We start from the raw sequence: 22239 nt of genomic DNA on the forward strand, positions 1-22239 counted from the left end.
AGCTCTTTGAGTATGGGGTAGATAAGGGCGCAGAGAAACCCTTATTACTAATTCGTATTATAATTCAATTTTCATGAAATATTCATATTCAGTATCGGTCCTTTTATATTATAACCACGTATCCACCCAGGCTCATGGTGGGGCAGGGCTCTGTCCTGGGATGCTTGAGTACAAGGTAATGTACACCTGACCAGGTATCCAGTCTGTCAGAATTGTTTTCAATATTTGGTTCAAAAACACGAGTGACAACAAAAATCCAACTAGGATTCTTGCATATGATGAATGAAGTCTGTCTTTGACTGTATTGTCCAGCTGATCCATCAAACCCCCAGCAGGTGAACCTTATTCATGACATAACACGGCAACAATGTAAAAAATTAAACAGCAACAGTCTAAATGTAAAGTGCATTCTAAACTCCTCTTCAATAAATCATATGCAAAGAGTCATTCAGGACTGTAAAACGTGAACTACAGAACCCAGAGTCTTCATCATTAAATCTCTGGTTGCTTCATTTTTCTATCCTATATCAGATACTTTAAGGTTAGGTTAGGTAAAGTTGCATTCTCATGGTGAGGCAAATGCTTTATGTGTGTGTGTGCGTGTCATGAACGGCTATAAAAGGCCTATAATTAAAGAACAAAGCGGGGTTTGAGTTCGAGTTGCGGCAGACTGTCACTACTTGTAAATGGAACGCAGCCTTCCTGCGGCGGACAGCTAATAACAGGAATCGGACGCGGTCCAGCCAAGTCCACAGCAACCACCACAGCAACCGCCTAGCATGACCTTAAAAACATATTCTGTCTTCATAACTATCAAAAACATGAAATGATTTGCAAAGTGTTTAAGTGTTACAGCTGCAGAGAGCTATGGTGGTATCTTTGGAAGCTGTTTGCATAGCTAATAATATACGATGTAACCATGGAGACAGTCAGTCACGTGAGCTAGCGGTGCACGTTTACTACAGTGAATAAGGTGATTGTGTGCACAGCGTCCACACGCTGCAGAGGGTAAAGACATTACTTCAATATTGTTTTATATTTGCCTTCTGTTGACCATCACCTCAGGTTCACCATTACAGTTTCAGCAGACAGATGCACACTGTCTAAATATGAACACAATCAAAAACTCATGTCTCAGAAATAAGCACAGCTGTTCATGTTTGTCATTAGAGTTTTATTTGTAAGAAAACTATGAACTTCATATTGTGCATCAAACAAAAGAACATTTCACAACTCTGAGTCAACAGAAATGTCTCTAATGTAGACGTGTACAGTGTAGTGTAAGCATTAAAAGATCATAAAGGAAACACTAACATTCATGTGAAACTAATTGTAATAAAAAAATGAACAGGTGGTTTATAGATTTAAAAGAAAGAATCTGAAAACAACACTTTTTTGGTCTAAGTGATCAAAGTAGAAAACAGAACTGATGTTCAAAAACAAACCGTAGCTGCACTAATATTACACATCTCCATTGTTGTGGTGAACAGACATGTTGCTTTTAAAACCACATGCAGTGTGTGACCGTGACTGTTCACTGAGACCATGAACGCCACTTCGCTGAAGCCTTCGCCTTCTTCTTCTTCTTCTTCTAAATTGGAAGCAGAAGGAGCACGAGCTGCTTTGATCTACTGAAAGGAAAAAGCAGAACATCTGAGCTGAAACCAGTCAGCTGAAATCATTAAGACAGGAACAAATTCAATGCAGTGTCTCAGGTGGCTTAGCCTGTTACAACTGTTGATACAAGCTAAATACGGTTAACACACAGTGTCAGGGAGCTCCAGTGTGGGAACTAGTGGCTTTAGGTTTGTAGTCATTTAACTTTCATCCATTCATTCATTTAATTCAGGAGGAAGAAATGTCAGGTTGATGCAGGCTGGTTACATGCATTTGGTCCCATGCTGTCTTTAACTAAATGACTTGGTTCACTTTATGGCTGGGCTGTATGTGGGGTTATATCATGTTATTTGGGCAGGAGTACCTGTCCCCTGTTAGACTTAGAAAGTTTCTCCATAAGTAGAGTTTCTAACTCTTCTAGCACATCTGTGACTGACAGCTTTTTGGTGGCTCTTTTTACCCCACACTGGTTGTGAGTGTGTAAATAGCCCCACTAGTTCTTTTGGGTTGCAGTTAACTTGGGAGGAAGAGGTAGGTCTGCCATGACTAGATGTATAACAATTATCTGGGATACATAAATTTCATAATGCATGCATATATCTCTATAAACCTGCCTGAGGGCTGCCATTTTTTACATTCAGTTATTTCTTTGTTGAATCTAAATAATGAATGTGTTACAGTTAAACTGACACTGATCAGTGTGAATGGCTCATTGGGACACAGAAACCTTTAAATTAAACCCATCACCTGATATCGAGTGTCAAACAATATCAAAGCTGTAAAAGCTCTTTACAGTCAGAATTTATAAAACTATGATTGTAAATTAATTCAAACAAGTGAGCTTTTCTCTTTGTGCTGAATATCAACACTGTGGTTTCTTAGACTGTAAGCTTTACTTTAGCACAACCACTTGTAGAAGCTGCCACTCCAAATGTCTTTTGATAACAAGAAAAAAATACCTTTTCAGTCCACGGCCTGAAGTTCTTCTCTGACATCTTCTGCCATCGGCTTTGTCTGCTGGTTTGAAGACAATAAACCACAAAAAAGATGATTTAGTCACTTTGTCTGCATCATGCAGCTCGAATGTGTCGTGTAACGATGTTGAATAGCCGTCGTTATCCCTCTGCTGTGTCAGCAGGATTGTACTGTACAGCATCTCATTGATATGTGAGGAATGCTAATGTAAACAGACTTACATCATTAAAACATAAAGGACAGGAGATATTTAGATATTTTTATATTTATATTACATTTTATAGCTGACGGATATTACTAAATAGATAGAATTTACTAAATAGCTGGATGAACATGAAAAATATGTCTATAATCACAAATGACCATGAGAGCCAGTAGAATTAATTCAACTGGACACTCGAAAGACGTCCTTAAATGCTCTTTAAGTGGCAGAACAGATAAACAAACAGTTAATCGCTTACTTGAGATGAAATCTGCTCAGCTACTTTGAAAACAGCTTCTAACTGGTTCCTCCTGTAACAGGATGACTGCTCAGGGGTAAGGCCATCATGCAGTCCAGCAACCTTTATGGTTCTGCTTTGATTCACCAGGAACTATTAGGGAAACCTTCCAGCGCCTCCTGTGAAAGACACAGGCATAAACACACAAACATTTATTAACATGTTCCACAGTCTTCCAGTTTGATTTTCTCATCCTGTGGACAACAACGTACATGGATGCAGGTTTATTGTTGACTTTTGTAAGGTTTATTTAGTGAACATATCCAGCTGCAGCTCCACTGTGATCCTGAGCTGGATAAGCACTTAAGAAAATGTGTCAATAAATGGACATACATCAACTTACTATATTTATCCAAACAGACGGGACCAATAATGCTTCACTGAGTTAGAGACTTTAATGTCTCTTCTATGTAAGAAGATCTCGTGCTGATATACCAGCAAACTTGACAACAAAGGTTTTTCAGACTGCATGTAGCTGTCCTCTATGTCAGCTCACACATTTACATTCATGTCACACTTATTTCTGCTTTCCCATTTTATAATTATTACTTACATTTTGATTATAAACCTTGAGTTTGTAAATGATCAGATTACATAATTGGAATACAATGTATCCAATTCAGGGTTGCGGGAGGACGAAGCCTATCCCAGCTGATACAGGACAAAGACAGGCTGCCAGTTTATTGCAGGGCTAACACAATATGTGTAACAGAAAATCCACTTAAATGTTTGATATTTCTTATAATAATCATAATTATGACTATTATTTAAAGGTTTCTTTATAAATACATTTTGATTTTTTATAACCTCTAAAATATAAACCTGAGCTGTTTCAGATTCTGACCTCTGACCTCACTGCAGCTCCCTCTTGGAAGTACGTCTGCTTCTTGTCTACCCCCAGTGTTGACCGCCTGCCCTTGATATCACGTACTGTACCTGAGGAACAAAACAGGACAAACACTTGCCTTCATTTAAGAAGTACATTCATACAGAGGTAATCTATGGAAACACACTAGTTCAACCTTTGGGAGGAATCAGTTCCTGTGAAACATTTCTGTAAATGAACATCATGTGGAGAATGAATGAAATGAGTTCTTCAGGTGACTCAGCAGTCCCACACTGACAAATGAAATCTAGTTAAACTATTAAGCATATTTGCTCTTCTGAAATCTGTGTTAAACAACAACAAACATAAATTAGTAACAAAAATACAGCTGAGTAGAGGCTTTACAAACCACCAGCAGCCATAATGCTAAATTTTAATCTTCAAATGTTTCTGAGCCGTCTTCAACCTGCTTTTAACACATTAAAGTCCCACAGTCAATGCAGCCTGACTCAATCCTAGATGTTCAGCACACAGAGACACAGAGGTGCCGTTTAAAGTTTAGTGTTAACCTGAGTCACTGATCATTTGCAGTATTACAGAGTCTGGCAGTCTTTGCATGATGTCCACGTCACTGTAAGTTTCTAGCTGACTCTCAGGTGTGACAGGTGTGCCAGCAGGAAAGAGTAATAATAACCTGCATCCTGAGGTTTGTCATGCAGGATTAAAGGAGCCAGGCTTTGTTCACACAGCTAGGATTGTATTTTACACTGACCCTGGGTCAGTATAAGTATCATACAGTTTAAACGAAGCACTGAAACTTGCACATATTTATTATAGATGCACTGAAGCTAATCGAGATATTTGCTGTCAGTCTGTGGCTGCGATTAAACACTTTACTGAAAACTTTATTAACTAGTAACTTCATCAGTCATGACAGAAGCTAATATTTCTGTGCTAACATCGTTTAACCAGTAACAGCTTTCCTCCAATATAAGCTAACGTTTACACCGTAACTTTAAGCTAGCACCATAAAGACGGTAAAACACGTAATAACATCTACAAATGCATCTTAAAGCTGTTATATTAGCACTCGGTGTATTACTAACATAACCACATTAACATTACTGACACTCGCTGACTTTTAATAGTCATTCTATAAATGCTGTCCGTTTAAATGGTCTTACCTGTACACACTGCATATCCACCGGATTCCAGCCAGAGTGGATTCTGGAGTCTTCCCACGCTCCTGTTAGTGATCCTCCATCTGGATGGATGAGAACAACCTTCTGAACAATCTAGCAGGAGATGGCCCATATCTATGGGACTGATTTGTGCTAATAACGCTAATGTATGGACTGATAACAGCCGAAGCGGGTGAATAAAGTCACCCAGTCGCTAGCTGTGCCATTACCCAGCATACATCACTCCCTCCGTAAATGCAATAAACCATACAAAAGTATCGTTCTACCTGTTTTTCAGGTAGTTGTTTACATTATATAATTTATTGTGTTCTGTATACGTCACTACAATGTGATTTGGAAAATGTCTAAATATACCGACAACAGGCACTTCCCGGCAATCTCTTCAATCGGAGGACCCTTCACGTCAATTCCCGACGCGAGAGGGGTACCCTGCGCGTCCATAAGTGCAGCAGAGGGAGCCTGACCATGCGTCACACGTTTGACGAGTTGGGAGTGAGAACGTGTTGTTGCATCAGAGGCTTTCAGACCTACATCACTGAAAAGCCTGCAGAAGTCAAATGTGGCATCTGTATCACACAAACACAAGGCCCAAGTGCACACATGTGACTCTGATGGAATACAGCCAAGCTTAGCTGACCTTAGAAAATCCCTCAGGGATTAATAAAAACAAAGGTTGTCTGTTCAGAGGCATCCTTCTAATCCACATCCTGCTAGTCAAGCCCATTTATGAGTGGATAATCATAGCATCATCCCCCAAGTTGCCTTGGAGCTATTATTCTTAATATGATAACATAATATATATTTTTTTGCTATCGCCACTGCTTTTGAGAAAACACATTTTATCGAGCCTGTTTGTCCTTTGGCAAATTATCAGCCGAGTTATTTCAGTCACAGAAAAAGTACAGACAGTTTTCACTCACTATTTTATTTTTAAGGGACAAATCTCACTTCTGAGACACGACCATTATAGAAACACACTCATCGAGGAATATCCTGATAACACAGTAAAATGGATGTTGTTAAATAAAGCGTTCTGCGTGACTGGATTTGTCGATGACATTTAAAAGAATCCAACTAAACTTCATTCATGCATTTTAAAAGGTCCACCTGAAAAAAGTGCAACAGGAAATCCACTTTACTATGGGGAAGGGAGGGCTGACGCTTATTGTCCAAGCCACTTCCACCTACGCCATCACTTCTTTACTTGACCGCAGAACAGCTCCAGTACTCTCCTCCTGTGGTGTCTCAAAGGTCTCAGACACAACAATACCTCTGAAAAATAGCTCTTCCTCTGATTATAAAGGTAGAGCTCTGCATACCAGGAAATGCCCCACGGTGCATAAACCACCTCTGTTGCAATGTTAATGTCCAGGCTGCTTTATATGCATAAAGCTAGAGGGGCTCCGCATGTATTTTTAAATGCTTTTGCTCAGGTGACCCTGCATTTCTGTGTTTGTGTATAACACATCATGTTGTACATAGCGGTTTACACATTTGCATAACAAGCCAAAGATCTCTTGTTTGATCCCAGGGGAAGACACAAATCCCTTTGGGGTTGCTTCAGGAAGGGCGTCCGGCATTTGAAAACGCTCTGCTAAATCAAACATGCGGAGCTACCCGTTGTGGCGACCCGTTGTGAATAAGGGCGCAGCCGAAAGTAGCTTCTTCCTCTATTACAACATCATATTCATATACATTTATTTCACCATGGCAAAGTGCTATATTTGCATCCCTGTATTTATGTATTCGCTCATTTCATGCAGCTAAAGATAAAGACTCATGTTCATAAGTACACTGTAAGAACAGTATTCTACCTTGCGCTTCCTATGAGAATGTCCAAACGAGTCACGCGGGTTTCTATTTCCTCTCTCCCCTGGGAGGCAAAGAAATAGTTCAGGGGTCATCTCACTTGTTTGTGCTACATTGCTGTGCATGTGCCTGTGTGTGTTGTGTAATATGAGCATTTACTCTCATTCTGTTTTAAATCACCTCTCTCTACTTTTTTAATTTTTTTTAATCTTCATGTAGCACACGTGTTGTAGTCTGTGTAATTACATGGTTTGTAATAAAGATGATATTACAAATTCCTTATTCTTTTCTCTCTAAATCAGTTCTTCATATTTCATTGTTCTTTCGGGCTCATCAACTTGGTTCTGACTGGAAAATCAAGCCGTAACTAAGGCTTGTAATTATGGGACATTGTCCAAGTGGGGTAAAAACCTCCTGGTGGATCCTTCAGCAACAGTGCACCCTGCAGGTTGATTGAGAACAGAGACAAGAAATCTAGAAACCAAGAACAGTGAGAGATGCCAGGTATATAGCTGTGAACTTTCCAAAGCAATTTTCAAGGACGACAAAGACAAATACGCCGACACACAACCGAGAAAACAGGCAGAGTCACCACAGAGGTCCTCTACATATATACAAGTCAAGATCCAGTGCAAGCAAACACTCATCTGCAGACAAACAGACAGCCCTGCATACTTCCATACACTCATCCACACTTCTCCATAGTGTTGCCATCCTGCTGGGAGTGACCGCATCACTCCCGACCTTTTCCTTTCATCCTAGATCCAATAACCAAAATGACTTTTCAACCCAGCCGCTTCAATAACACAGAGCCTAACAAGCTTTGGCTGCCTCTTTCATAAAATATGTAAAAAAAAATAAATGAAAAAAATCCCAGCACAAAACAAAAGCTGTTACAGCTATGCGACCTCTTTGAAGCTGTGTGTGTAAAAAAAATAAAATAAATAATAAAAGATATAATGAAGTGAACATTGATGTTTTCTTTTGAACTACAAAGTGTTGAGATTCCTACTATCAAAAGAGCAAAACAGACCCGGTAGAAAGAAAAAACACTCCAAGCATTCATAGCATCATTTTTCTTTTTTCTGCTCCGCGTTTTAGTGCAGTATGCTATTCATTGATGTTTTTCTGTCCTTTTAAATGCATCTAGAGGGCGTGAATAAAACTCCCTTTTTCTGTTGCCTTTAAGCCTCCCTATTTAGTGCAAGTCTTCTGAGATAATACTACTTGATACTAAAAGGGATCATTTAGAGCAGTGGTTCTTAACCTTGTTGGAGGTACCGAACCCCACCAGCTTCATATGCGCATTCACTGAACCCCTCTTTAGTGAAAAATAAAATGTGATTTTTTTTACTGGTGCACAAAATGAGCCATGCATGTCATGGCGGAGGCTCTGCCGAACCCCTGAGACTGAGTCACTGAACCCCTAGGGTTCGATCGAACCCAGGTTAAGAACCACTGATTTAGAGTATGCTCTAAGGTTGGTAACTCAAAGGGGGTAAGAATTTTCTGTTTTGGAAACAGATGGGCTCTTAACCCTTTCACACCTATCTGACTACCAAGACCTTTATGCGGGCTCTTAGATATATAGCCAGTGTGTCCAATCTCTGTGTAATTCCTGGCTCCATTTGTTCAGCACATTTCATGGCAAGTGGGGAGGGGGTTGTTCTTGTAGACCTGTCACTAGCAGGGTGGGTACCCGCAAAGGAAAGGCAACAACAAAGAGATGTTTAAATATGAGTTATGGTAGGCCATTTTCGCCTGCATAAGTTGATGGGATGGCAAGAATTGACAACTAAAAGGCTTGTGAACTTTTGGTTTTGCCATCAAGGTAAACATCCTCACCCCGTGACAGATTAGTGACAATCTGTCCGTGAGGCCGAGCACACATCTCATTCATCACATTTACTGATTTAACCTCAAAGTTCTCAAAGTCTCGTATCGTGTTAGGGCAGGGACACTGTCTATAGCACCTGTCACTGGCTGTACTGAGACGCAGACAAGTGAAGAGCAACAAAACCAGACCACTCCGGCAAAATTCCTACTTAACGGACTTCAACCAAAGAATTAAAATGTCTGTAAGGAGAAAAAAGCAGGACACTGACAGAAAGCGCTGCATATTAATCTATCTTAAATACTCGAGGCAGGAGCCTTAAATTTCCCAATTTTTCATCCACACAAGAGGCCTCTCAGAGCCATGAATGATTCATCTCTCCAACTCCTTTTAGACAAGAAGTGAAAATAAATGGAAGTAGGATCCCCCAGAGAGCCTAGGGGTCTACAGTGGGGCTGGATGAACAACACTGAGAACAGCAGGCTAAACCCACCAAAGCTCTGTATCTCTGCTACAACAGGAGCTATACTCTCCCTCTGGGTTAGAGCTCTCTTACTATAAAGAGAGAAAAATATTCCTCACACATACTTCACTCCTTATTCAGTCCTGGCCCTAGATCGGCACATTTACACACGTATAAGAGAATCTGTATGTTTTTTTTGACTGAACAAGAGTTACATTTATGATTCAGTGTATGCAGATTAAGCTTTTACTTGAAAGTGAATTAAATCTTTCCTGAGAATGTCATGCATTGACCGGAGTTGTTGTTAATGACCTGAAACAGCAAAATAAAAAAATAATAGAAACAAGACCCTAAGAGTGCAAGTGAGGAAAAACGCACTTTGGAGATGAAATGGATTTTGCAGGCTACGTTCAGTTTGTCTGCACGGCGTCCGGTCTTCTCAGGCACACACTGGAACAGCAGCCAAAAGCAGCGAAATAGATAAAGGTGTGAACAAGACTCTCCATTTCATTTTCATGACAGCACACTAAGATAAAGCCCAGGGCTGTCCTCCACATTATTCTGTTTAACCTCAAAACACATACGGCACAAAGAGAAGAGGCTAATGAAAAACAGAACTTTCGGACAATAAAAACTATAATGTCACATCACTTAGGTTGTCGGAGGGGGGGGGGGGGGGGGGGGGGGGGGTGTCTGTTAGGTTTGTTCAATACTCAGATGATGAGACTCTTTACAGGCTTCAAGTAGGCTATGAAAACAATCTCATAAGGTGCGGCCACAGCTGCTCATTGTGATTCCTTGGCAGATCTTTTCTGACTGTCTTCTAACATTGCGAGCATTGTTCCTAATATAATGAGGCTCACAACTCCTGAGCAGCTGGAGGATATGCCTTGTACACTGACACCTTCCATTCATGATACAATTTGTCCTAATCTTTTCAATAACCAAGACAAATAGTCCTGTTTCAAGTGAAAATGTAAGAAAGAAGTTAATAAGCTATTGACCTTAATGCTCTTGTTCTTATATGTAGCTTATGTACATTCAAGTAATATGAATCCTCTGGTAAGCCCTCACAACCTTTTGTTTAATAAAGACTGCTGATTTTAACAATGAGCCGCTGCAGAACAGAGAGCGGCACCTTCCTCTGGGCATCAACAACACCCCTCCTCCCACGAAAACTCACTGACCCAAACCCATTTTTTCCAGTCTAAGAGAAATGTCAAGTCCAGGCCTAGAACTCGTCTCTTTGAAGGGAACATAGCAGCCAAATATAGCCCGCTCGCCTCTATGCCTCCTGACATACATCAGGCTCTACGGGTTCTGCTACCAGTGGTTAAATTTGGCACACTGTCATGTAGTCACTTACTATTAAACATCCTAACTATACAAAGAAAATTATAAGCGAGCAGTCGAGTGTACACTGTTGCCTGGTAACCTAATGCCATGTTGGGGATTCATCTTGTTATGGAACAGAAAGCACTTACAGCCAAAGCCAATAATAGATCCTGGACCACACAAAAATAGTTTAAGGGTGTCAACAGGCATGGCCATCATGAAGCTGAGAAACATATCATGAGAGGTGTATGGTTAAGAAACACATGTCACTTGGTGTGTTTTTAGGAATTGCTTAAGTGTTTCTGTAACTGCAGTCATTGGTGAAATTACATAATTATGGTTCATCTGTCATTATGAGTGGAATGATGGATGAAATGAGAGCTTATTTCCAAGTGTGAAATGCTGCTAAAGAAGACATTATGCTGACTGCCACTGGCGGCTGGGTAAAAATTACTAATGCTGTTTTTAAGGCTTTTTGGATCCAGCAGAATTACATAAATGTCCCCCGACTTCTGAAATATGTAAATCATGACAAACTTGTGAGGCATGTTTTACAGATTTTCTACACGTGACAGCCTCACACAGACCTACAACAGTGCCTGTTTTTGATCTAGCTTTTATACATTCAACATTAGCTCATGACAATTAGACTACAGATCCTGCCTATCATAAAAGAAAAACATATATATATATATCACTAAACTTACTGGACACTTTATTAGGTATGCCTATTCTAATGCTCATGAATGCAAACCTCTAATCAGCCTGTCACGTGCATTTAGCCATTCAGATATGTGATTTAAGGGAAGATGAGTATTTCAAAAAATGGCTTGTTGATGCCAAACGTCAGAAGATAATGGACAGAATAGGATGTGAACAGTAACTCAAATAACCACTCGTTACAACCAAAGGTATGCAGAAAAGCATCTCTGAATGCACAGCACATTGCTGTAGCATTGTTTAAACATGACATCTTAACTGAGTGCTGTTGCTGACTGTGTCCATCCCTTTATGACCACAGTGTGCTCATCTTCTGACAGCTGCTTACAGCAGGATAATGCACCATATCACAAAGCTCAAATCATCTCAAACTGGTTTCCTGAACATGACAATGTGTTTGCTGTACTGGCCTCCACAGTCGCCAGAGCTCAAACCAACAAAGCACCATTGGGATGTTACCGGAACACAAGATATGCATCATGTATGTGCAGCTGACAAATATGCAGAAGCTGTCTGATACTATCATGTCAACATGGACCAAAATCTCAGAGGAATGTTTCCAGCACCACGAAGAATCTATGACACAAAGAATTGAGGTAGTTCAAAAGGCAAAAAGAGGTCCAACTTGGTACTAGCCATTTTTTCTTTAACCTGGCTTAGGAATTAAATATTTAACAGTGCTTAGGTTACACAAATATGTCAACATACTGTTTATAAATATTTATACTAGAGATGGCATGATACCACTTTTTTATGTCCGATACCGATATCATAAATTTGGATATCTGCCGATACCGATATGAATCCGATATAGTGTTTTTTAATCAACAAAACTGTTTTTTAAATATCTTGCTGCATTTTGCCCAAGTTCATACTCAAGTTTAAAAAAAAAAAAACAACAACACTAAAGCTATTTTGTTATACCTGTATGCAAATTTTTTTTTCATAGTTCAGCAATACTGATCAATCTAATAAACTTAAACCTACACCATCCTCCCTATTCTGGTATTTTAAAGAGTACTTAGCGTAAATATTAAGCAACCTAACTAATAGGGTTCCAACTCCCAGCAACAACAACAAAGAAAAACAGGGAACAACCCCTCACGCTCCACCTCATGATGCTTAATCGATGTAATCAACCTTAATTTGATGCAGTGTGAAAAAAAAATGCACAGAAATCATTTTTTTCAAGAAATATTAAATAGATTCAACATCTTTCTTTAACAGAATTGCAGACTGCACAGATGGTACCTTCCCAAAGCAAAAAGTACTATAGCTTACAAGGGTATATATTAGACTTAATAGTTACTATATACAGTAATGGACTTCTATTCATTTTACATCAAATTAAAACTTTGGGTGTAACATTCAGATAATTATTTAATAAAAGCTAGACATTTTAAATGAGAATAAGAAAGAAAAGTATGTCTTTGTGTCTGGTTTCTTCTTTCTGGTGCAAAGTGGGCCAAAAACAAACAAGAGGGACGGACTCGCGACAGAAAAGCCGATCAGCTGATCATTTCACGATTGAAGTAGCAACAGGAGAGGGAGGGAGAGAGGCAGTCGCTCCATATATCGGTTGTTAAGCTGGAATGCTTTACAAACATTCAGAGATGAACTTAGACACTTGCTTTACTTCTCTCTGGGATAACTTTGTCGGAGATGAAATGCCACATTGGTAGCGAAGCTCCAGATGCTCAACCAGACCACCACAGGTCTTGCAAGCCACAGCCACTCTATCACATGAGCACACTGCTCCGACGTGCTATGGTTATGAGGCGAGTTACGGCGTGTTGTAAGTTTTGTGAGGCGCTTTCGTGACATTTAATGGATCGGATTACATTTTTTATTTCTCTCCGATATCCGATCCAGTAATTTAGGTCAGTATACCGATAAGTAATATCGGATCGGTCCATCTCTAATTTATACTCTTACAAATGTTGAATAATGTAGCTCAGCAGCCTTTAAAATTTCCAATCAATAAAATAACTCTCATGAAACAAAAGATCCTGGCACTGATTAACATCCATATGCTGTAGAGCTACAGAGGACACATTGGTGCAGCATACACATCCTACTTCTGAGGTAGTCATTTCTTGCTCTATGAAACTCAATGCTATCTGTACAGGAAGACCCTCCTTGTTTTATGTTTATGTGTTGTGGATGTTGGATTAAGTGTCTAAGGACTCTGGGAAGAATAGCCTAGGCCGACGCTGATGCTAATGGGGATCCTGATTAAACAAACAAACCTGTAATGACCATAATCTGGTCACAGAATATGAATGATGATAACAATGACTGCGAGGCTAATATAATGAAGGTGTTAAGGGCTTTTAATGTGTACTAAACAAATCAACACATAATGCTCCCACTTTAATATTAAATTGGCAGCACCTCATTTGGAGGCCATTGTGGGCCATTAATGTATTCTGACATATGTGGACAAGAACGTTTGTTTTGGAGGAAATCATTTCATTGACAGGGGTGCAAAAAACTTACACCTGGAATTCATTTAAATGCATGAATGTAAATAAGAAGCAAAACTCAAAAACTTTGACCTGAGTTTTGCTGGCGAGATAATCAGGTGCCTCCAGCGTAGACGTCATAAATAAATAGCTGTTTCACAGTCCAAATGGCTAATGAATTTCTTCCAACTGTTGCTATGCTCTAGATATTTTAATGTATTGCTAGACTGGCACGACAGCACATGCACAAAGGTGCCCAATTGTGTTTTTCCTTTAATGTCTTTGTGCCCAATTGAGGCAGAAGATTAGCTCTATCATTCTGTCATGTCATCCAGCACAAAACACCACCGCATTCTTTTTCTCTATTAGAACTGCAATTTATGCTGCGTGACATGAAGGCTGCCTTCACGCTGTCACGGTCAGTCGAGGATGGCACACAAACACAGGAAATAAATCCACAGTGACAAAGCGTAATTCATCACTTTCATCACTTCAGTTGTGGGGGAAAAAAAGACAGGAGAAAAAAAAGGAAAAGGCATTGTATTCGCTCCACTTTGACAAGCTCACTCCCACTTCTTATGTCATCACTGGTAGCAGCTGACAGATTACTCTGCGGCATCAACAGAATATTTTTACTGATACAAATCTGGCAGACGTCAGCTATAGGACAATGATAATATTCTGCTATAGTTAACATGCATCGCACAGCGGGGAACTCGCGCAACACGCTGCTTCTGTGAATAGTTCTTGCCAAGAGAATAGCTGAACATGGTAACTTATCAAGTCCAGTGAATAATTCACAGATGCCTGCCAAAATGTGTTCTATCAAAAACATTTTGTCTCATTAACACATTCACTGGTACTATGAAATTATGTGTTAGGCTAAGTGTAAGGTGCTGTTAAAATGACTTTCTCTCCCTGACACAGCTCAGATGGTACCTGCCCCCTCAAGCCATCTGAGCAGTGTAGACATCTGTGAGCATTAACCTGCCAAGAACAAGTCTAATGTAAAAATATCATAAATATTCTGAGATGGAAAGACAGCTGAAGGGTCATTTTGACTGGCTGTGAAAGGCTTTTATGTCAACTTTGAGCCAAGTTTTTCTTGTCTAAGTGAAAATGTCATGTGTACACTGGAGGCTCTGTGCTTCTTGTGTTTTCCCTTTTACCTCGCTCTGAGAAGACTGAAACGCTGCTGTCAACACATGACACCTGGGGAAAGAGCACTGCTTACCAAAGCCATCTGCTCAAAGTTTTTGTTGGAGTGACAGGGTGTCCAGCAAAACTGAGAACCAAACAAACTTCATACATAGCACTGTCAGTTAACTTTCATTTAGTTACTGGCAGCTATTAAAAAAAATAAGCGTCTTACTTTTGAGCAGTCATGGATGTTGCCATGTTATCTGCCTGTCTTGTGGTTTTGGTTCTTCATTATCTGTAAAGACAATATGCAAAAAATAAGCTGTAGATTCATATCTGCATTTATCGCATATGAAGTGCAACAAGCTGAGAAATGTTTATCTCTGCAATCTTTCACCACTACACACTTACTAGTTCCAGGTTAGATTCCCTTTATGCCTTCTGAACTGCCTTAATTCTGCGTCGCATAGATTCAACAAGGTGCGATTTTGGTCCACATGACTGCATAACATGGTTGCTGCAGATTTATCAGCTGCACATCCAATGATGTGACTCTCACTTTCAACCACATCCCAAAGGTGCTCTGTTGGATTGAGATCTGGTGACTGTGGAGACTATTTGACTACAGTGAATTCTTTTTTATGTTCAAATATGGGATGATCTGAAATTTTGGACACGATACATTAACCTCCTGTAAGGAGCCATCAGAAGATGGGTACACTGTAGTTAATAAAGGGATTAACATGGTCAGCAACAACACTGAGGTCGGCTGTGGTGTTTAAATGATATTCAGGTCATCCTAAGAGGTTCACAAGGTGCCGACAAAATACTCCCCACACCATTACACCAACAGCAACAGTCTGAATTGTTGATTTAAATCAAGATGGATCCATGCTTTTATGTTGTTTACCCCAAATTCTAATCGTACCATCCAGCAGAAATCAAGACTCAGACCAGGCAACTTTTTTCTTCCAATTTTCTGTTGTTCTGTTTTGAGATTCAATGTGTGTATCCAGAGATGCTTTTCTCCACACTTTGTAACGAGTGGTTATTTGGGTTACGGTTGAGCGGTCTGGCCAGACTTGTCACTTAGGGAACTGCTGCTCACTGGATAATTTCTCTTTTTCAGACATTCCCTGTAGAGGTTGTTATGCGGGAAAATTTCAGTAGGTCAGGAATTTCTGAGATACTCAGACCAGCCTGTCTGGCACCAACAAACTTGGTACTTAAAAGACACTTAAGCCACCATTCTGATGATCGGCTCAAACTTCAGTAGGTCATCTTAACCATGTCTATATGCCTAAATGGAATGAGATGCTGCCATGTGATTGGCTGATTAGATTTTCACATTAATGAGCAACTGAACCAGTATAACTAATGCTAAAACTGAGAACACACAAGATTTTCATATGTAAAACACAAAAATTGAAGTGCTCAGATACACCATGAGATACTTTACTTGGCTATCTCAGTTCTACCTATGAATCTATCTTGCCAATTATATTATTAAAACACTGTTCACATGTTGAAGAACCAATAATACTGTTCTGATAATATTATAACAGTGTAATGAATCATTCTGCCTTGTGAGCATATTCTGGGTAGGCCTGTGTACTTTTTTTTACGTCTTTCACTTGCAGTGGAGTATTTATTAGTGTCGTTTGCTTGCTCCCTGCTCTGAATGCTTCTTTCACCTCTAATGCAAAGCAGCTCTGAGAATTAATTAACCGAAGTTCTGTGTTGAGATTTTTCTTTTCACAAACAGACTACTTAAAGTTCTAATTACACTCCTAGTTTCTGCTCTTAACCCCGTGAGTGTGTCATTCCGCTCCTTGTTTAAAAGCTATACGTATATTAGCCCGTCTAAGTAATGAATAGTCTACTTTGTGACAAGGAGTGATGCTATCTGGTTGGCTGACGAGTTCTTTAATAATGACTTTAACGCTTCAACCGACTTCGATGAGATCATACATTCGCAAGCGAGTCTATTTATAGGCGCCAGCCTGCACTACAATACCCCACATCTTGGAACTAATAACAGTCTGCGAAACCAGCAATGATGAGGTCACTTAGTAATTCAGAAAAAAAAAACATTTCCAGTATTGTGGTTGTGTGAAGAATGTCACGAATTGCTCTAATACTCACAGTTCCGGTCCACTTTTACTGGCGGACTCACAATCGATTAGAGGACGACCACCTGTGACTGCAGAACAACGGTTAACCGTTCAAATATTAATGCGCTGAACTCGCTGTCTAGCATACTGTACAGCGAACTTGCCGTTAACATACAGCATATTGTTCTTACACAGCTGGCTGCTAAAACCTATATATTAGTTAATACTTTGTTTGTACCCTCTAAGCTATCTTATGAAAGCTCTCACATACTCTTAAGTATTTCACAGCAACACTTGTATGAAACACACTAGTTTTATACGTGTATTTTTTGTCACTTAAAAAGGCTTAAATGAACTCTTTCACTACCTCGGGCGCACGGTTGAGGGTTTGATGTGCAGAATGTGAAGATAGCTCTCTGCAGGGGGATGAGGATGCAACGGGATGAAGCTATAAAAAGCCTTAGCTACTTCGTCGAAACAGGGCATAGAAATCCCAGCCAGGGTAGTGGCAGACTGAGCAGTCTGTCTGCTCCGCTGTCCTCTGATAATCGCAGTTGACGGAGAAACGAGGGCAGCTCCGGTCGCTGAGTGTCCTCAGCAGGTGCATCGCTAACTTCATAAATCAACTTCCTTTGTGGAAAAAAGATCTTTTAACTGGTGTTATAATTTGAGCTTTACAGCTAGTGTGCAAATAATCTGTGTAACCTTTACTCTTTTATTATTATTATTACTATTATTATTATTATTATTATTATCAGTCACTCTAATTAGAAATCAGAGCACTAGTACTGATAATAGGGCTTTGGGACACTAGTGTCTGTTGTTAAGGGGCTATTATTTTTTTGTTATTGCATAACATAAAATTCCAAAGTGAGTGTTTTGACAGCTGCATACACTTTGCAGTGATGCACCATCTAAAAATAGCACATACAGCGTCTAATAACAAGATCATTAAAATGGAAACAGCGCCATCTACTGGTAATTACATTGAATGCATTCAGCTATAAATTAAGAACATATTAACAAATGTTGAGATGCCCGGTTGTCAGACAAGTTCGCATTGTCATTTTATTTTATTTTTTTTAAAGCATGCTCTCAGTCACTGTCACTGTGCTCCTTCCCTTGCTTCAAAGTCATGAAAGAACAATGAAGCTTTGCATCCCCCCCCCCCCCCCCCCCCCCTTCTGATTGCCATTTGGTAAAAAGGAGATGCTTTTATCTCAGGCAGGAACAATGCCTCACTGATTATGTGATTAGCAGAAATTATATGCAGATTTGTCACCGTTATAAATCTGCAGCTGTCCGTGGACTCACATTTTTATTTGTCACTTCAAAGCATTCTTCAGTAGCTTGCCTTATTTTACTGTTCAGACCCACGGATAAATGTCCTCCTTTTAAGAGAACAAACCCCAGATCATCTGTTTTCACTTTTTTTTTCCCACATCACTGCTCAGATGTTTATATGTCTCCAGTTTGGTCTTGTTCATGAAATCAATGCTACTTTAATTCATTTAAGGTTTTGCTGAGCTCTCTTCTTTACAAACATTAAGAAGACGGTGTATAACTTGTTGAAAATCTAAGCTTTGGGTCTATATCAGCATTCCAAGAACAGTGGTGGGAAACAGGGAGATGAAATCTCTTCCGATCTTGTCACTTTCCTCCAGCAGCTGGGACTGGCCCAGTGGGTGACACCACTTTCATCCCAGAATCCCTACTGTCCAGCTGTGTGCTATCTCTCATCCTGACATCTGGAGAGGCAGGGGCACAGCCAAATATCAGTGCATCTGAGGCATGATCCTGCAGCTTGCCTGTGTCTCTGCAAGGGACCCCAGAGCTCGCATCTGGCCTCTAAAGACCGTGTCATTTGACAGCAATATTATGTGAGCTTTGTCTTCACAGGTATGTATATATACAACCAATCAGAATTTCTGCATTTGAACTACTTGGGGAAAAATGCAGCGCTGTGAAAAAGTATTTGCACCGTTAATATCAACACTTCACCGAGTTCCTTTGATTCCTCAGAGGCCTCCAATGGAAGACAAAACACTGATCAGTAGACCATTTAACACTTTATTACTTCTAGAAGGGAGATGCGTCCTGCATGACACGCTGCCGCGGATCTCAAAATGGCAGTGTGCCTATAACAGTTTTATTACAGAAGCTCTCTCATTCTAGTCTAAACAACAGTGTCTCAGTAACTTTCCACTAGAGATGGTCTCCTCTTATCTACTTTTTCCCAGACAAGCGTGAGCAAGAGTCTGCAGCTTTCTACTCCCCAAGGACACATGGTCTCATACCTTTATTTTCAGGGCTGTGTCCACTTAATACTACACTATATAACTTTATAACACTTATTAATAAAAACGCATAGCAATGAAAAATTATTTATTCCCAATAGTTCATATATGTACACAATATGAACATGTACATGTTTCTGATATCCTGAGAAAATGCCTTTCTAAAATTATGCTTTCAGTTATTGAGGGAAAGAAGCTATGCAAACCTACCTGGCCCAGTGTGAAAAGGGAATTGCCCACACTTGTTAAATCAGAAATTGGCTGTGATTTACCAGATTTTTTGCAAAGCCAAGTTCAATTACACAAGCCCAATTACTGCCAGACGTATTGCATCAAGAAAACACTTAAATAGGACCTGTCTGACAAAGTAGAGATCAAAAAGATCTTAAAATGCAACACATCATGCCACAATCTAAAGAAACTCAAGAACAAATTAGAAACAAAGATACTGATATCTACCAGTCTGGAAAAACCAAGAGAGATATGTATACTTAAAAAGATTTTTTATAACAGTCCCATCTGACATAAGTACTGAGAGGATTTATTCTACTGGTTCTCTCATATTTATGACAAAAAGGTATATGATGATATACGTTCGGTGGGTTTTAGTGAATAGAGTCATCTTGTAAAACTGGAAATCTAGCTCAGAAGCAGAAAAATCTTAATTGAACCTTGAAAAAAATGACATTATACATATTGTCTCAAGCTATGGTTTAAAATATTCCTTCAAACCTTCAATAAATGTTTCTACTGTTTAGGTTATGCATCTACTTTAATATAAGAACATAGTTAAAATTTTTTATTCCATATCAAAAGCTCAAGGTTATTAGGTTATTTTATATTTTTTGTAGTATATATCCTTCGTTCTGTGGCCGTCTCTTTTACAAGCACGCCCCACAAGGGGTCCTGTAAACAAGAAGAATGTAAATACAAGGTCAGGGGGCAGTTTTTAAAGCATGCTGGAAATTGGGGAGGTATGTGTGTAAGCATCTGTTTTCTTCATTTATGCTTTTACTGTGTTTCTTCTCTTCCTAATTGAGTTGGTGGGAACCTCCCCTCCGTCACAGCCCTGGCAGTGAGAAAGTACCCCCACTGGGGATACTTTGGCCTTTGGGAGGGCTTAGAGACAGATCCAGGAGGATTACCCCAAGCAAAGGTGACCAGTCTATATCCAAAATCATCCACATAGCTGCAACGGTGTTTTTTTTCCATCTCCCCCAACCTGTAAATCCACTGCACTGAAATGTGAAACTACCCCCAAAAGTCAGTGAACATAGCCCCCATTCTTTCACCAAAGCCCTGCTACCTTCATCACTAACTGGCTGTGCCATGCCGCTTTTTTTTTTTGAAGTCCTAATGGATTGGTTGGATAGTAAACACTATGACCTCTTACACCTCTAGGCAAATGCCTGAATAGTGAAAGAGTTGCACTAAAAGCATATTAATGACACGATTTTCTCACAAAGAACAATTGCACTTTATAATCAGTACAAGTGTTATTAATCTTTTACTGTTGTAGAATACTATGAATTAGAATTAGTATTTATTGTTATTATTAATACATGAAATATAATTAGATTAGGTGCCTTACTTGCAGTGACAGTCATTTACACAATACAACATTGCATGTAACACATAACACTATTTTATTAGAACACCACCACACGTGTTGCATTAATGCACATCATAATGACTATTACATATGGTGCCATCAGGGCGTTTGATGCCCTGCTTGCTAGCAGATAGAAACTCCTCTTCATTCTGCTATTCTTGAAATGCTATGTACTCTGTGAACTATTGACTCTACCAGAAATGCCTAGAGCTATCCTCGCCTCTATGACAGAACCACAGAGTCAGTAAGGACACCATAAAGAGACAACTTTTGCATCCCTGCCCTTTTGTTTTGTGCTTCCTGTCATTCCTGTTAGTCCTGTCTGTAGTGTCCTACCGGAAAAGAGGAAATGATGTAAATGTTGCATTCCACAAATGATTCAAATGTAAAAAACAAAACAAAACAAAAAAGGCAGCCTTGTCTTCAGGATTAATGATGCAGAGACTTGTTTTGTGTAAAAGGATTTTGTTGTCTAATCCTGTTAAAGCTCTAGGATCAGTAACACTTGTACATGAATAGGGGTGCTCTGAATATTTTTAACTAATGCAAAAGAAGGGCAGCCGACAAAAAATAATATTTAAATCACAAATCACTCCCCACCACCAAAACACATACATAAAATAAAATATTGTTTTAAATTGATTGCCATAAGCTAAAAGAGTTCCACTGCTTGTAGTTAAAAGGGAAGTCACTAGGTGGCCGTATTTCATCAAATTTCGGTGTTGGATCAGTAGACCTGAAACCCATTTCGCATTTTAGGACCGCCAGTAATTCACAGTTTTAATAAGTCAGTTTTAATAAATTTCAGATCTATTTTACTGTTGTCGCCGTAAAATAAATAGATAGTACTGTTTTGTGTTTGTGTTGTGTGTTTGCTTACCTTTAAAAAAAAAAAAAGTTTCCAGGAGGCCCCCGTCAGCCCGGAGAACTCGTATTACTGCTGTCAACACTTGACTCCCAGTGGCATCCATGGAGTTGCTGCAGCGGTTGCATGGTTGTCGCACTTGTGCAACTTCAGGATGAGTCACAGTTAGTAAATAGAAAAACATTCAGCTGTTCTCAAAACCACGTTATTCAGAGCAGTGCACCATGGGTAAATTACAATGTTAATAAATGTCACGTGGAATATAGAGTTTAAAATTGCTCCTTATAGAAAATATCTACACTTATAAGCGCTGAGGGCAGTGCAATATTCAACAAAGTGCGTCTGTGCTGTTACAGAATGCAGCTGGCAACAACCAATCAGCGATTCCCTTACTGACATCTAGAGCGCTCTTAGCCTATCGGATTGCGTCTTTTCGGCGAGGTGAAATATGGTGGCGGCAATGTT

At 39.6% G+C, this 22239-nt stretch overlaps 1 long non-coding RNA gene across 8 annotated transcripts; it reads right to left on the bottom strand.

The window, feature by feature from the left end:
• Positions 1-1159: 1159 nt before the first annotated feature.
• Positions 1160-22169, bottom strand: LOC143421072 (uncharacterized). 8 transcript variants are annotated; one of them, XR_013100814.1, is made up of 8 exons: positions 17368-17878; positions 17032-17089; positions 15119-15181; positions 5103-5182; positions 3944-4028; positions 3054-3211; positions 2577-2634; positions 1160-1631 (listed from the first exon to the last, which is right to left on the bottom strand). It is a non-coding gene; the product is annotated as an uncharacterized LOC143421072 (long non-coding RNA). The 8 variants fall into 8 exon arrangements; XR_013100813.1 differs by lacking the exons at positions 17032-17089; positions 17368-17878 and adding an exon at positions 21790-22169; XR_013100815.1 differs by lacking the exon at positions 17368-17878 and having other exon boundaries at positions 17032-17349.
• Positions 22170-22239: the final 70 nt, after the last annotated feature.

This window comes from Maylandia zebra, linkage group LG11 (assembly GCF_041146795.1).
Source record: "Maylandia zebra isolate NMK-2024a linkage group LG11, Mzebra_GT3a, whole genome shotgun sequence".
Classification (NCBI taxonomy): domain Eukaryota; kingdom Metazoa; phylum Chordata; class Actinopteri; order Cichliformes; family Cichlidae; genus Maylandia; species Maylandia zebra.